This window comes from Pristiophorus japonicus, chromosome 9 (assembly GCF_044704955.1).
Source record: "Pristiophorus japonicus isolate sPriJap1 chromosome 9, sPriJap1.hap1, whole genome shotgun sequence".
Classification (NCBI taxonomy): Eukaryota; Metazoa; Chordata; class Chondrichthyes; family Pristiophoridae; genus Pristiophorus; species Pristiophorus japonicus.
In genome coordinates this window covers 107,328,364-107,342,844 of record NC_091985.1, presented here as the reverse complement: position 1 = coordinate 107,342,844, position 14,481 = coordinate 107,328,364, and the positions used below count along the sequence as shown (strand labels likewise).

The 14,481-nt window shown below is 42.6% G+C and overlaps 1 protein-coding gene across 1 annotated transcript in view; it reads right to left on the bottom strand.

The window, feature by feature from the left end:
• Nucleotides 1–14,481, bottom strand: part of LOC139273164 (rho guanine nucleotide exchange factor TIAM2-like) — a 418,212-nt gene that overhangs the window by 259,849 nt on the left and 143,882 nt on the right. The window contains exons 4-5 of the mRNA XM_070889673.1: nt 13,216–13,303; nt 12,808–12,845 (exon numbers count right to left, since the gene is read on the bottom strand). The gene's annotated coding sequence lies outside the window, so the exon portion shown is untranslated. The remainder of the gene's footprint in view (nt 1–12,807; nt 12,846–13,215; nt 13,304–14,481) is intronic.

Here is a 14,481-nt window from a genome sequence, read left to right as displayed (position 1 = left end):
TAGAGGTGCTTCAATACTCGGTTGCCTGTGTCCTAACTTGCACCAAGTCCTGCTCAACTATCACCCCTGTGCTCGCTGGCTTCTGGTTAAGCAACGCCTCAATTTCAAAATTCTCATCCTTATTTTCAAATCACTCCATGGTCTCGCCCCTCCCCATTTCTGTAATCTCCTCCCGCCCCACAATGTCTACAGTCCTCTAATTCTGCCCTCTTAAGCATCCTTGATTATAATCGCACGACCATTGGTGGCCATGCCTTCAGTTGCTGAGGCCCCAAACCTCTCCGCCTCGCTACTTCTCTTTCAAGACACTCCTTAAATCATACCTGTTTGACTAAGCTTTTGGTCACTGGCGCTAATTTCTACTTATGCAGCTCGGTGTCAAATTTCTTATCTCACAATACTCCAGGGAAGAGCCTTGGGATGTTTCACTACGTTAAAGGCGCTTTTTAAATACAAGTTTGTTGTTGTTGTTGTTGTAAATCCGAGATCAATACATTATTGCATATTACACAAAGCAATGTATCCTCTGACTCTCAGGATCTCCCATGGCATTGCTCATAGTAAATCAGGTACAATACCTGGGAGTGTTATACCACACAATGCATTATTCTGGAGAGTATCCCTTGAAATTTCGCAGCACAGGTTGGGGGACAGCGATGAAGGAGGATGTGCAATTCGACAGCATGGAGGGTGGTCACAAGGTTTTATAGCACTGGCGGACACTCCTGGGGTGAGTACAGTGGTGAAGGTTCTACAGTGTGGCAGCACAGAGGATGTGGTCCTGGGGTTTCACAGTGTTGGGAGGGGCCACATTCTTAGGGTTTTACTAACACTTTTCTAGATTTGGTCAGTGGTGGCACACTCACCTCTGAGTCAGAAGGTACAAATCCCACTCCAAAGACTTGAGCACAATACTGAAATTTTCAGAGCAGATTAAGGTCACACTGAAGTCTGTTATACAAGCATGAAGTTAGATATACAACAGGTGATTGGGGTGTTTGGCAGGCAGAGGAGGAAGACGAAGGTTAGGTAGATTAGGATGAAATAGTGCGAGCTATAAAACATTGTGGTTATGGGGAAAGGAACAAAAGCACATAAAAACATAGAAAATAGGTGCAGGAGTAGGCCATTCAGCCCTGCACCACCATTCAAGATCATGGCTGATCATTCACCTCAGTACCCCTTTCCTGCTTTCTCTCCATACCTCTTGATCCCTTTAGCCGTCAGGGCCATATCTAACTCCCTCTTGAATATATCTAATGAACTGGCATCAACAACTCTCTGTGGTAAAGAATTCCACACGTTCACAACTCAGTGAAGAAGTTTCTCCTCATCTCGGTCCTAAATAGCTTATCCTATATCCTTAGACTGTGACCCCTGGTTCTGGACTTCCCCAACATCGGGAACATTCTTCCTGCATCTAACCTGTCCAATCCTGTCAGAATTTTATATGTTTCTATGAAATCACCTCTCATTCTTCTAAACTCCAGTGAATACAGGCCCAGTCAATCCAGTCTCTCCTCATATGTCAGTCCTGCCATCCCGGGAATCAGTCTGGTGAACCTTCACTGCACTCCCTCAATAGCAAGAATGTCCTTCCTTAGATTAGGAGACCAAAACTGAACACAATATTCCAGGTGAGGCCTCACCAAGGCCCTGTTCAACTGCATTAAGACCTCCCTGCTCCGAAACTCAAATCCCCAAGCTATGAAGGCCAACATGACATTTGCCTTCTTCACTGCCTGCTGTACCTGCATGCCAACTTTCAATAACTGATGTACTATGACACCCAGGTCTCTTTGCACTTCCCTTTTCCTAATCTGCCGCCATTCAGATAATATTCTGCCTTCGTGTTTTTGCCACCAAAGTGGATAACCTTACATTTATTCACATTATACTGCATCTATCATGCATTTGCCCACTCACCTAACCTGTCCAAGTCACCCTGCAGTCTCTTAGCATTCTCCTCACAGCTCACACCACCACCCAGCTTAGTGTCATCTGCAAACTTGGAGATATTACTCTCAACTCCTTCATCTAAATCATGAATGTATATTGTAAATAGCTGGGGTCCCAGCACTGAGCCCTGCGGCACCCCACTAGTCACTGCCTGCCATTCTGAGAAGGACCCATTTATTCCTACTCTTTGCTTCCTGTCTGCCAACCAGTTCTCTATCCATGTCAATACATTACTCCCAATACCATGTGCTTTAATTTTGCACACTAATCTCTTGCGTGGGACCTTGTCAAAAGCCTTTTGAAAGTCCAAATACACCACATCCACTGGTTCTCCCTTGTCCACTCTACTAGTTACATCCTCAAAAAATTCTAGAAGATTTGTCAAGCATGATTTCCCTTTCATAAATCCATGCTGACTTGGACCGATCCTGTCACTGCCTTCCAAATGCGCTGCTGTTTTATCTTTAATAATTGATTCCAACATTTTCCCCACTACTGATGTCAGGCTAACCAGTCGAAAGTTCCCTGTTTTCTCTCTCCCTCCTTTTTTAAAAATTGGTGTTACATTATCGACTCTGGATCAGTTCCTATGGGCTGGAGGGTAACTAGACTGTTGGAAAATGATCAATACATCCACTATTTCTAGGGCTACTTCCTTAAGTACTCTGGGATGCAGCCTATCAGGCACCGGAGATTTATCGGCCTTTAATCCCATCAATTTCCCTTACACAATTTCCTGACTAATAAGGATTACCTTCAGTTCCTCCTTCTCGCTAGACCCTCGGTCCCCTCGTATTTCTGGAAGGTTATTTGTGTCTTCCTTCGTGAAGAAGAACCAAAGTATTTGTTCAATTGGTCCGCCGTTTCTTTATTCCCCATTTATAAATTCACCTGATTCTGACTGCAAAGGACCTACATTTATCTTCACTCATCTTTTTCTCTTCACATATCCATAGAAGCTTTTGCAGTCGGTTTTTATGTTCCCAGCAAGCTTCCCGTCATACTCTCTTTTCCCCCTCCTAATTAAACCCTTTGTCCTCCTCTGCTGAATTCTAAATTTCTCCCAGTCCTCAGGTTTGCTGCTTTTTCTGACCAATTTATATGTCTTTTCCTTGGATTTAACACTATCCCTAATTTCCCTTGTTAGCCACGGTTGAGCCACCTTCCCCATTTTATTTTTACTCCAAACAGGGATGTACAATTGTTGAAGTTCATTCATGTGATCTTTAAATGTTTGCCATTGTCTATCCACCGTCAATCCTTTAATGATCACTCGCCAGTCTATTCTAACGAATTCACGTCTCATACCATCGAAGTTACCTTTCCTTAAGTTCAGGCCCCTAGTCTCTGAATTAACTGTGGCACTCTCCATCTTAAAGAATTTTACCATATTATGATCACTCTACCCCAAGGGGCCTCGCACAAGATTGCTAATTCGTCCTTTTTCATTACACATCACCCAGTCTAGGATGGCCAGCCTCTGGTTGGTTCCTCGATATATTGGTCTAGAAAACCATCCCTAATACAATCCAGGAAATTCTCCTCCACCGCATTGCTACCAGTTTGGCTAGCCCAATCTAGATGTAGATTAAAGTCACCCATGATAACTGCTGTACCTTTATTGCACGCATCCCTAATTTTTTGTTTGATGCTGTCCCCAACCTCACTACTACTGTTTGGTGGTCTGTACACAACTCACTAGCGTTTTCTGTCCTTTGGTATTTCACAGCTCTACCCATATAGATTCCACATCATCCAAGCTAATGTCCTTCCTTACTATTGCGTTAATTTCCTCTTTAACCAGCAACACCACCCCACCTCCTTTTCCTTTCTGTCTATCCTTCCTGAATGTTGAATACCTCTGGATGTTGAGTTCCCAGCCTTGGTACCCTGGAGCCATGTCTCCGTAATCCCAATTATATCATATTCGTTAATAGCTGCCTGCACAGTTAATTCGTCCACCTTATTATGAATACTCCTCGCATTGAGGCACAAAGCCTTCAAGGCTTGTCTTTTTAACACACTTTGTCCCTTTAGAATTTGCTGTAATGTGGCCCTTTTTGATTTTTGCCTTGGGTTTCTCTGCCCTTCACTTTTACTTTTTTTCTTTCTATCTTTTGCTTCTGCCCCCATTTCACTTCCCACTGTTTCCCTGCATAGGTTCCCAGCCCCCTGCCATATTAGTTTAACCCCTCCCCAACTGCACTAGCAAACACTCCGCCGAAGACATTCGCTCTGGTCCTGCCCAGGTGCAGACCGTCCGGTTTGTACTGGTCCCACCTCCCCCAGAACCGGTTTCAATGTCCCAGGAATTTGAATCCCTGCCTCCTGCACCACTCCTCAAGCTACGTATTCATCTTAGCTATCCTGCCATTCCTACTCTGACTAGCACGTGACACTGGTAGCAATCCTGAGATTACATAGAAACACAGAAACATAGAAAATAGGTGCAGGAGTAAGCCATCCGGCCCTTCGAGCCTGCACCACCATTCAATAAGATCATGGCTCATCATTCCTTCAGTATCCCGTTCCTGCTTTCTCTCCATACCCCTTGATCCCTTTAGCCGCAAGGGCCATATCTAACTCCCTCTTGAATATATCCAATGAACTGGCATCAACAACTCTCTGCGGCAGGGAATTCCACAGGTTAACAACTCTAAGTGAAGAAGTTTCTCCTCACCTTAGTCCTAAATGGCCTACCCCTTATCCTAAGACTATGACCCCTGGTTCTGGACTTCCCCAACATTAGGAACATTCTTCCTGCATCTAACCTGTCCAGTCCCTTCAGAATTTTATATGTTTCTATGATATCCCCTCTCATCCTTCTAAATTACAGTGAATACAGGCCCAGTCGATCCAGTCTCTCCACATATGTCAGTCCTGCCATCCCAGGAATCAGTCTGGTGAACCTTCGCTGCACGCCCTCAATAGCAAGAATGTCCTTCCTCAGATTAGGAGACCAAAACTGAACACAATATTCCAGGTGGTGCCTCACCGAGGCCCTGTACAACTGCAGAAAGACTTCACTACTCCTATACTCAAATTTCCTTCCTATGAAGGCCAACATACCATTTGCCTTCATCACCGCCTGCTGTACCTGCATGCTAACCTTCAATGACTGATGAATCATGACACCCAGGTCTCGCTGCACATCCCCTTTTCCTAATCTGCCACCATTCAGATAATATTCTGCCTTCGTGTTTTTGCCCCCAACGTGGATCACCTCACATTTATCCACATTATACTGCATCTGCCATGTATTTTCCCACTTGCCTAACCTGTCCAAGTCATCCTGCAGCCTCTTAGCATCCTCCTCACAGCTCACACCGCCACCCAGTTTAGTGTCATCTGCAAACTTGGAGATAATATACTCAATTCCATCATCCGAATCATTAATGTATATTGTAAATAGCTGGGGTCCCAGCACCGAGCCCTGCGGCACTCCACTAGTCACGGCCTGCCATTCTGAAAAGGACCCGTTAATCCCGACTCTCTGCTTCCTGTCTGCCAACCAGTTCTCTGTCCACATCAGTACATTATCCCCAATACCATGTGCTTTGATTTTGCACACTAATCTCTTGTGTGGGACCTTGTTAAAAGCCTTTTGAAAGTCCAAATACTCCACATCCACTGGTTCCCCCTCGTCCACTCTACTAGTTACATCTTCAAAAAATTCCAGAAGATTTGTCAAGCATGATTTCCCTTTCATAAATCCTTGCTGACTTGGACCAATCCTATCGCTGTTTTCCAAATATGCTGCTATTTCATCCTTAATGATTGATTCCAACATTTTCCCCACTACTGATGTCAGGCTAACTGGTCTATAATTACCCGTTTTCTCTCCCCCTCCTTTTTTAAAAAGTGGTGTTACATTAGCAACGCTCCAGTCCATAGGAACTGATCCAGAGTCGATAGACTGTTGGAAAATCATCACCAATGCATCCACTATTTTTAGGGTCACTTCCTTAAGTACTCTGGGATGTAGACTATCAGGCCCTGGGGATTTATCAGCTTTCAATCCCATCAATTTCCCTAACACAATTTCCCACCTGATAAGGATATCCTTCAGTTCCTCCTTCTCACTAAACCTTCGGACCCCTAGTACATCCGGAAGGTTATTTGTGTCTTCCTTTGTGAAGACAGAACCAAAGTACTTGTTCAATTGGTCTGCCATTTCTTTGTTCCCCATTATAAATGCACCCAAATCCGACTGCAAGGGACCTACGTTTGTCTTCACTAATCTTTTTCTGTTCACATACCTATGGAAGCTTTTGCAGTCATTTTTTATGTTTCCAGCAAGCTTCCTCTCGTACTCTATCTCCCCCCTCTTAATTAATCCCTTTGTCCTCCTCTGCTGTATTCTAAATTTCCCCCAGTCCTCCAGCATGCTACTTTTTCTGGCTAATTTGTATGCCTCTTCCTTAGATTTAACACTATCCTTAATTTCTATTGTTAGCCACAGTTGAGCCACCTTCCCACTTTTATTTTTATTCCAGACAGGGATGTACAATTGTTGAAGTTCGTCCATATGATCTTTAAAGGTTTGCCATTGCCTATCCACCGTCAACCCTTTAAGTATCATTTGCCAGTCTAATCTAGCCAATTCGCACCTCATACCATCAAAGTTAGCTTTCCTTAAGTTCAGGACCCTAGTTTCTGAATTAACTTTGTCACTCTCCATCTTAATAAAGAATTCTACCATATTATGATCACTCTTCCCCAAGGGGCCTCGCACAAGATTGCTAATTAGTTCCTTCTCATTACACATCACCCAGTCTAGGATGGCCAGCTCTCTGGTTGGCTCCTCGACATATTGGTCACGAAAATCATCCCTAATACACTCCAGGAAATCCTCCTCCACCGCACTGCTACCAGTTAGGTTAGCCCAATCAATATGTAGATTCAAGTCGCCCATGATTACTGCTGTACCTTTATTGCACACATCCCTTATTTCTTGTTTGATGCTGTCCCCAACCTCACTACTACTATTTGGTGACCTGTACACAACTCCCACTAGCAGTTTCTGCCCTTTGGTATTCCGTAGCTCCACCCATACCGATTCCACATCATCCAAGCTAATGTCCTTCCTTACAATTGCATTAATTTCCTCTTTAACCAGCAACGCCACCCTGCCTCCTTTTCCTTTCTGTCTATCCTTCGTAAATGCTGAATACCCTTGGATGTTGCGTTCCCAGCTTGGTCACCCTGGAGCCATGTCTCCGTGATGCCAATCACATCATACCCGTTAACCGCTATCTGCACAGTTAATTCATCCATCTTATTCCGAATACTCCTCGCATTGAAGCACAGAGCCTTCAGGCTTGGCTTTTTAACACACTTTATCCCTTTAGAATTCTGCTGTAAAGTGGCTCTTTTTGCCTTGGGTTTCTCTGCCCTCCACTTTTACTATTCTCCTTTCTATCTTTTGCTTCTGTCTCCATTTTATTCCCCTCTGTCTCCCTACATAGGTTCCCATCCCCCTGCCATATTAGTTTAACTCCTCCCAAACAGCACTAGCAAACACTCCCCCCTAGGACATTGGTTCCGGCCCTGCCCAGGTGCAGACAGTCCTACTTTTTAAATTTAGCTCCTAGTTCCCTAAACTCAGCTTGTAGGACCTCATCCCGTTTTTTACCCAATATCTTTGGCACCTATATGTACTACGACAGCTGGTTGTTCACCCTCCCCCTCCAGAGTGCGCTGCAGCCACTCAGAGACATCCTTGGCCCTTACACCAGGGAGACAACATACCATCCTGGAGTCTCGTTTGCGGCCGCAGAAACGCCTATCTATTTCCCTTACAACAGAATCTCCTATCACTATAGCTCTCCCACTCTTTTTCCTGCCCTCCTGTGCAGCAGAGCCACCCATGGTGCCATGGACTTGGCTGCTGCTTCCTTCCCCTGATGAGCCACCTCCCTCAACTATACCCAAAACGGTGCATCTGTTTTGGAGGGCGGTGACTGCATGGGATCCCTGCACTACCTTCCTTCCACTGCTCTTCCTAATCGTTACCCATTCCATATCTGCCTGTGTAACTTTTACCTGTGGTGTAACCAACTCACTAAATGTGCTATTCATGACATCCTCAGCATTGCAGATGCTCCAGAGTGAATCCATGTGCAGCTCCAGTGCCACAATGCAGTCTGTCAGGAGCTGCAGCTGGATACACTTCCTGCACATGCAGTCGTCAGGGACACTGGATGCATCCCCGAGTTCCCACATAGCGCAGAAGGAGCATGACATGGGTCTGGGCTCTCCTGCCATGACTTAACCCTTAGATTACTTAATTTAGCAACAATGCTAAAGGTTTCTTACTGCTAAGAAGAAGATAAAGAAAAAGAAAACTACTCACCACTCAACCAGCCAATCACTTATCCTCTTGGCTATGACATCACCCTTCAATTATTTTTTACTTTCTTACTTTCGACCCTGTTGCAACTGCAGCTCACTCCTCCTCCGGCTGCTGCTCCCGACTGCAGCCGATCCCTGGACTCCCGCTGGGCCTTTATAGGCCGCTGCTTGATCCACCTCCGGCCGCTGCTCCCGACTGCCGTGGAGAGTGATCATGCAAATTGGGAAAACGGATGGTGGCTGTAAAGCGCAAGTTCAGTTTGAATGATAGAACAGCAAGAGTAAGGGACAAGGGAGGACAACGAGGGGTTGCAAAGACCTTGAGGGGCGTTACCCATGCACTCATGTTGCCAGATCCTAGAACCCCTCTTTCCTCCCACTGCTGCCATTTCTTGTTCCAAACCTCGTGCCAATCCATTCACAGTGCCTCCGCACACTTCCCTTGTGCTGCTCTAACCCTGGGATCCCTGAAACTACTGAAGCGGATAGCAAGAACTAATCAGCATTTGCGTCAATGGTTGAATTGTGCACGCATGCCTCAGTGAATATAGCCAGAACGTCCAGAAAAAATACTTGAAGTGCGCCCATTGTAAATGTGCAGACTGTAATCAACAGAACAATTTCTGCCCAAAAAAAACAAACAAATGAAATACATTGCTGCAGGGCTATAACCAAAATTGTTAATAAAAGCACTCAAACATTATTTTGTAGTCAAAATTTATTACGGTTATTGTAAAATGACTGTGCTCAGTATGCTAATTAAAAATGTCTAATCTTGAAAAATCAGCTTTTCGAAAACATAAGTGGCACATTAAAAGATTGATTTTTTTGAACGACTGGATCGGTTACTTTTTCTTAATTGGTAGATTTTCCTTCGTGTTCATAGTAACGGGAGGTTTTTATTTGTTACATTCACAATAATTTGATTCCCCATTTGCCTAAAGCCAGCCTGATAGTCACATGACAAGGTGCAATTTATTTATCACAGCCACATCATAGCCAACATTCTGTGCTTCATATCCAATGCATATTTAATACTTTCCACTTGCAATTCTTACAAAGAATGTTGAAAAAGCACTTGGTACTTTCGCAGCTGGTCCCTGCTAAACAGCAATACACTCTTATAAAAAGGTACACCAATAGAGGGTGCACTGTCATAACAAGCTACCAAAGACACAATCTTGGGCTAAAAATGGTTGGCAGCATCGCTCTGGAGTACGCCGCTGATCTACAAAAAGAATACACATGGCCTGATGGGGTCCTCCTGCGTAAACTTGCTCTCTGATGCTGCGAGTTGGAGGGCAACATAATGGCCCACGGATCCCAGCCTGTGCAGAAGCGTACCTAGGATCAAGTGGGCCTGACCCTCCAATCAGGAAACAGATTGTCTTTCATTCATTTAAATTACATTACTGCAGCCTTTAGAATACATACAGAATTAGCTTATATTGTGGGAACCCAATTAATTCCCACTTCTAAACAAATACTGTACACTGTGTAGAAAGTTATGAAATGTAAAATGCTTTTTTATTTAAACCTGCAGTTTTAACATACACTAAGATTGCTTCTCATTAAAGTTTTTAATGTTCTTGGATGTCATTTAATTTTTTAAAAGTGATTTTTCATTTCGGGTATCCCCTTACACTGTGGAAACAACAACTTATATTTATATGGTACCTTTAACGTAGTAAAATGGCCCAAGACAAGACAAATAAATTTGACGCTGAGCCACAGAAGAAATTACGACAGATGACCAAAAGCTTGGTCAAAGAGGTAGATTTTAAGGAGCATCTTAAAGGTGGAATGAGCGGTTGAGAGGCGGAGAGGTTTAGGGAAGGAGTTCCAGAGCTTGGGGCCTCGGCGGCTGAAGGCACGGCCACCAATGGCAGACCTTCCAACGAAAGATTTCCATACGCAATTGCCGAGCAGTTGGTGGGCAAATAATCCAAATCTGCGCCAGTAATTAGGTTTTCGGTGGCGGAGGGGATGGTCTGTCAATGCATACAGGACAAGACCACAAGTTGGGGATTTAGTGCATGCGCTGAAAAGTGCGGTGCATTTCAAAAGCAGCATGACAGTGTACTCGGAGCACGTAGTCATACCCACCGCAAAATCCCCGCCAAGAAGAAAGCTGGTCTCAAAATCAAGAACGCTTGCCCTTCAGTGATGAACAGTCTGATGGTAAAGTGTTGCATTTGGGATTTTACTCATATTTTCTTATACTCAGCCCCTTAAGCACGTGCTCACCCCCTACAAAAAGGTGACCACACATGCACAGTAACACAGCATGTCCAAGGGTCACAACTCTCTTGGTGGAATAAAACCAGGTTTCAGCTGTAGGCTATAGAACAGCTTTATTAAGAAAATAGTAGCAAAGAATGCAACCGACTACAGTAGTTTAAAGAACAAACCTATTCCTTTTTGAACGCAGAATATAACCGATGTGATCCTTCATTAAAACTAGAGCCAAAATAGTCCCCATAAAATTAACTTAAAGCGAGGTTCTCGACATCTTTCTCGATGGACTCTCATCTTTCTCTTGATGGCCTCAGAAGAACTGGTGAACTTAAAATATGCTCTGAGATATACCACAAGCATATTAGATATTTAAAGCAAAGATTTTGATTTCCTTTGTTTCTGATCAAACTTCAAATGGAATCAAAAATGTAGCTTTAAATATCTAATGAAGTTACCATATATAATTAAAGACACAGACAATGTCTGTTGATACTCCAAGGGTAGTCCCTGGAACTGCAATGTCCAAATAATGGTTGTCAGATCCAAATTCATCAATCACCTGATTGCAAACTCCTTTCAATTTAATGGACCATTTGCAAAACCAAGCAGATTGATGTGTCAAATTGTTCTTAACTGAGGTACATAAGTGTCAGACTTCACTCAATTGTAGTACTGTTGCCTCTACATTAAATGATTCTGGATGCAAAGTATGCGCCAAAGACTTGAGCACATAATCTAGGCTGACACTTCAGTGCAGTACTGCACTGCCGGTGGTGCCGTCTTTCTGATGAGATATTAAATTGAGACCCGCAGTTGATATAAAATATCCCATGGCACTATTTGAAGAGTATGGAAGTCCTCTTGATGTCCGAGCTAATATTCATCCATCATTAAAACAGATTATCTGGTCAGTTATTGCATGGCTTTGTGTAACCTTGCAATGTGCAAATTGGCAGCCGCATTTCCCCACATTCCAGTGACTGCACTTTAAAAGCACATCATTGACTGGGGAATTTTGGGTCATCCTGAGATCTTGAAATACACTATATGAATGAAACTGATTTTTTTTCTTTACATTTACTCTTAGCAGGTTTTGTGAACAAACTGTATTTTCATGGATCTTGCGCATTTCAAGCTGAGTGCGAGCTGCGCAGTAACCACATTTATAAATAGTTGGCATTTTCAGATACATTGATTTTAAAAATATATAGCTTTAATTAGAATTATGACCAGAACTCTATTACACAGCAAAATTTGTTACAGAATCCTCAATAATTGCACATCTGAATTTATTACAAAATTAGTTTCAAGTGAATTGTCGTGAATGGACTTCCCTTATCACACACTAGTTTCTACAGTGTCAGCATGAATCATTCCAGATCATGCAAAACAAGGACTACTTGCAAAGTAAAGTTACCTCTACTCTGCCCAAGTAACATCCTTCTGAAGATAGGTAACCCTCTCTTTCCACTAGTTTTCCTTCCTTACTGGAACTTCCCAAGGCCATGTACATCCTAAAACCCGAAGAGCAGAGCAGACAGCCATCTCTCACGGAGTGTCAGCAGAAGGCACATAGTAGCAGCTAGTCTCCTTTTTTCCGCCCTCATCTGGAGACCTGGGCTCCTCTTGGTACCTCCCTCCAGTTGCGCAGCTGTGACTGCAGACAATAGGGGACCAAATCTGACTGTTCGTCCATGACCAGTCTACTGTACTGTCATAAATCGAGGTTAAACTCAGATTTTAGGACACTTAACATAAATTATCATTTACTGTATCAGCACTAGCAATATAACCTTATTACTGCAGGATTATTGCAAGTGCAACACAATCGGCAGTAATTGAGGGATTTAAAAAAATAATTAATTTGCTTTGTTTCTGCATCATCAAGTTTGGGATTTTAAAAAATTTGAAAAAAGATGGATTCTTTCATGTAACTAATCATCCCATAGGAATTAATGCAATGACATATTAATAAGGACACAGGTGCCTTCTTATTAATGCACAGCAGGCAGCTTTTTAGCCACTCATTAACTGATTAAGTGGTCCACTTAATGCAATAACTAAGAAAATGTAATATAATTTATATAAATCAAAAATAAGCAGGATGATGGAGGCAGATAGTCTGTCCCTATGATTTAATTTTAAATCTTTCATTACAACATATACTTTGAATCATTCTACCCCTGCAAGAAAAGCAATGACTAAATTTTCATTCATTTATAAAAAACTTTTGAAAGGCCTGCAAGCAAAACTTACGTCTTTGTACGTTTGCGAAAAGGACAATTATGGGTAGTCTGTAAAGAGATCCAATATAAAACAAAGGAAGCAGTGTTAGGAGGGGGAGGAGAGAAGATACATGGTAGAAATACTTTTTTAATACCCTCAAAATTTAGCAAAATAAACCAAGATTAATGTGGCATCTACTATTCCGCAACAAGAACCAACACTGGCCTTTTGTCAAATAATGACTGATAACTTGATTCTCAGTTAGAATTTAAGCACTTTATGTTCACTAATTTTAATGTGATCAGCTTTCATAACAATTTTCACCTCTGAAACTAGTTAAAAGTCTTTAATACATTCTAACAAAACTGTGAAATCAATTACTCAGCTTCAGTATTCAGATTAGAGAAAAAAAAACAAAAAAAATAACAGACTACTGACCCTTTTAAGAGATTCTTGTCCTAATTCACCACATTTACACCTCGATTGCCTCCACAAAAGCAAGCACACAATTTCATCCCCAGTTCTTCTGAAGGAGTAAAACAGCATTGCATTAATTCCAATAATTTTAAAAACAGAAACAAACTAATCAAAATGGCTGAAGATTTTGAATCAGTTTACATCTTTTTCTTTTACACTGACTTTATATATCATTGCAATTGCAGCACAAACCAGGAATCTCCAGTTTGGGAAACTAATCTAACCAGCCCAAGGTCAGATACAGCATTATACCTGTATGTGCTGGAATACATTTGACAAAGTACTATTGCTAAAGCAATGTATTCCTCTCTCATTAGTTACTCTTCACATACCCATGGTAATTATTTCAAAGTAGCAGCCAGAGAAGATACCATTGTTAGGATCAAGGCAAATAGCAGCAATTTATATTTACTATGTCCTTTCACCAGTAAGGTTTCACAAATCCAGTACCCAAGTTAAGTTGTAGAATAGGATTGGGTAGTGATCCATTTGTTCAATTGTAGAGGCCTCATAAGCAGCTTGGCATCGGATACAAAGACTGCTGTTACCGGCCTCTAGAGATTCTTAGGTAGGCGTTGGCCATCTCATCAGGCTGTGGCCTGTCGAGGACAATTTTACATCCAGTAAGTGGCACAGAACTAGTCAGACGGTCTGGAAACTTTAATGGTTCTCACCTGGAAGGGTTCCATCAGCAGACACTGAAATTTACCAGGAACTTTTCTAGGAGTGTGCTCTTGGAGCCAAATCATGTAATTATGGGCAAATACACAATTCCTTCAAGTGGAGGAGTTTTATCTTTAACAGGCTTTTTAAAGACAGACATTAGACCCAAAGGCAGTACTCTACTTACAGCTTATGCTCAACACCTGGAATCTGAGAAATCTGAAGCCTTGCCAGGTGGCTGTGGGGAAGTACTTCAATGGGAATTGTTGTACCTAATCATTGACTGAGCACAATGCCTGAATGAGTATAGGTAGTGAAACCCAACCTGAACTACTTTTTCAAGAGAAGCTTTTTCGTTTTTGTGAAGTTAACAAAAAGCCAAAAGCCACATTGTCTAGTGATTCCACACATCTAGTCATGGTCCACTCAATATGGGTTTAAGTACATGTCAGCCTGGAGGTTCCTTATGATTCCCATCCAATAACCGCTTAATCTGGCCGGAATCGTATCGAATAGCGCAAAAGATCATGGAATTATAAGCACGAGTTGCGCCCATAACTACAT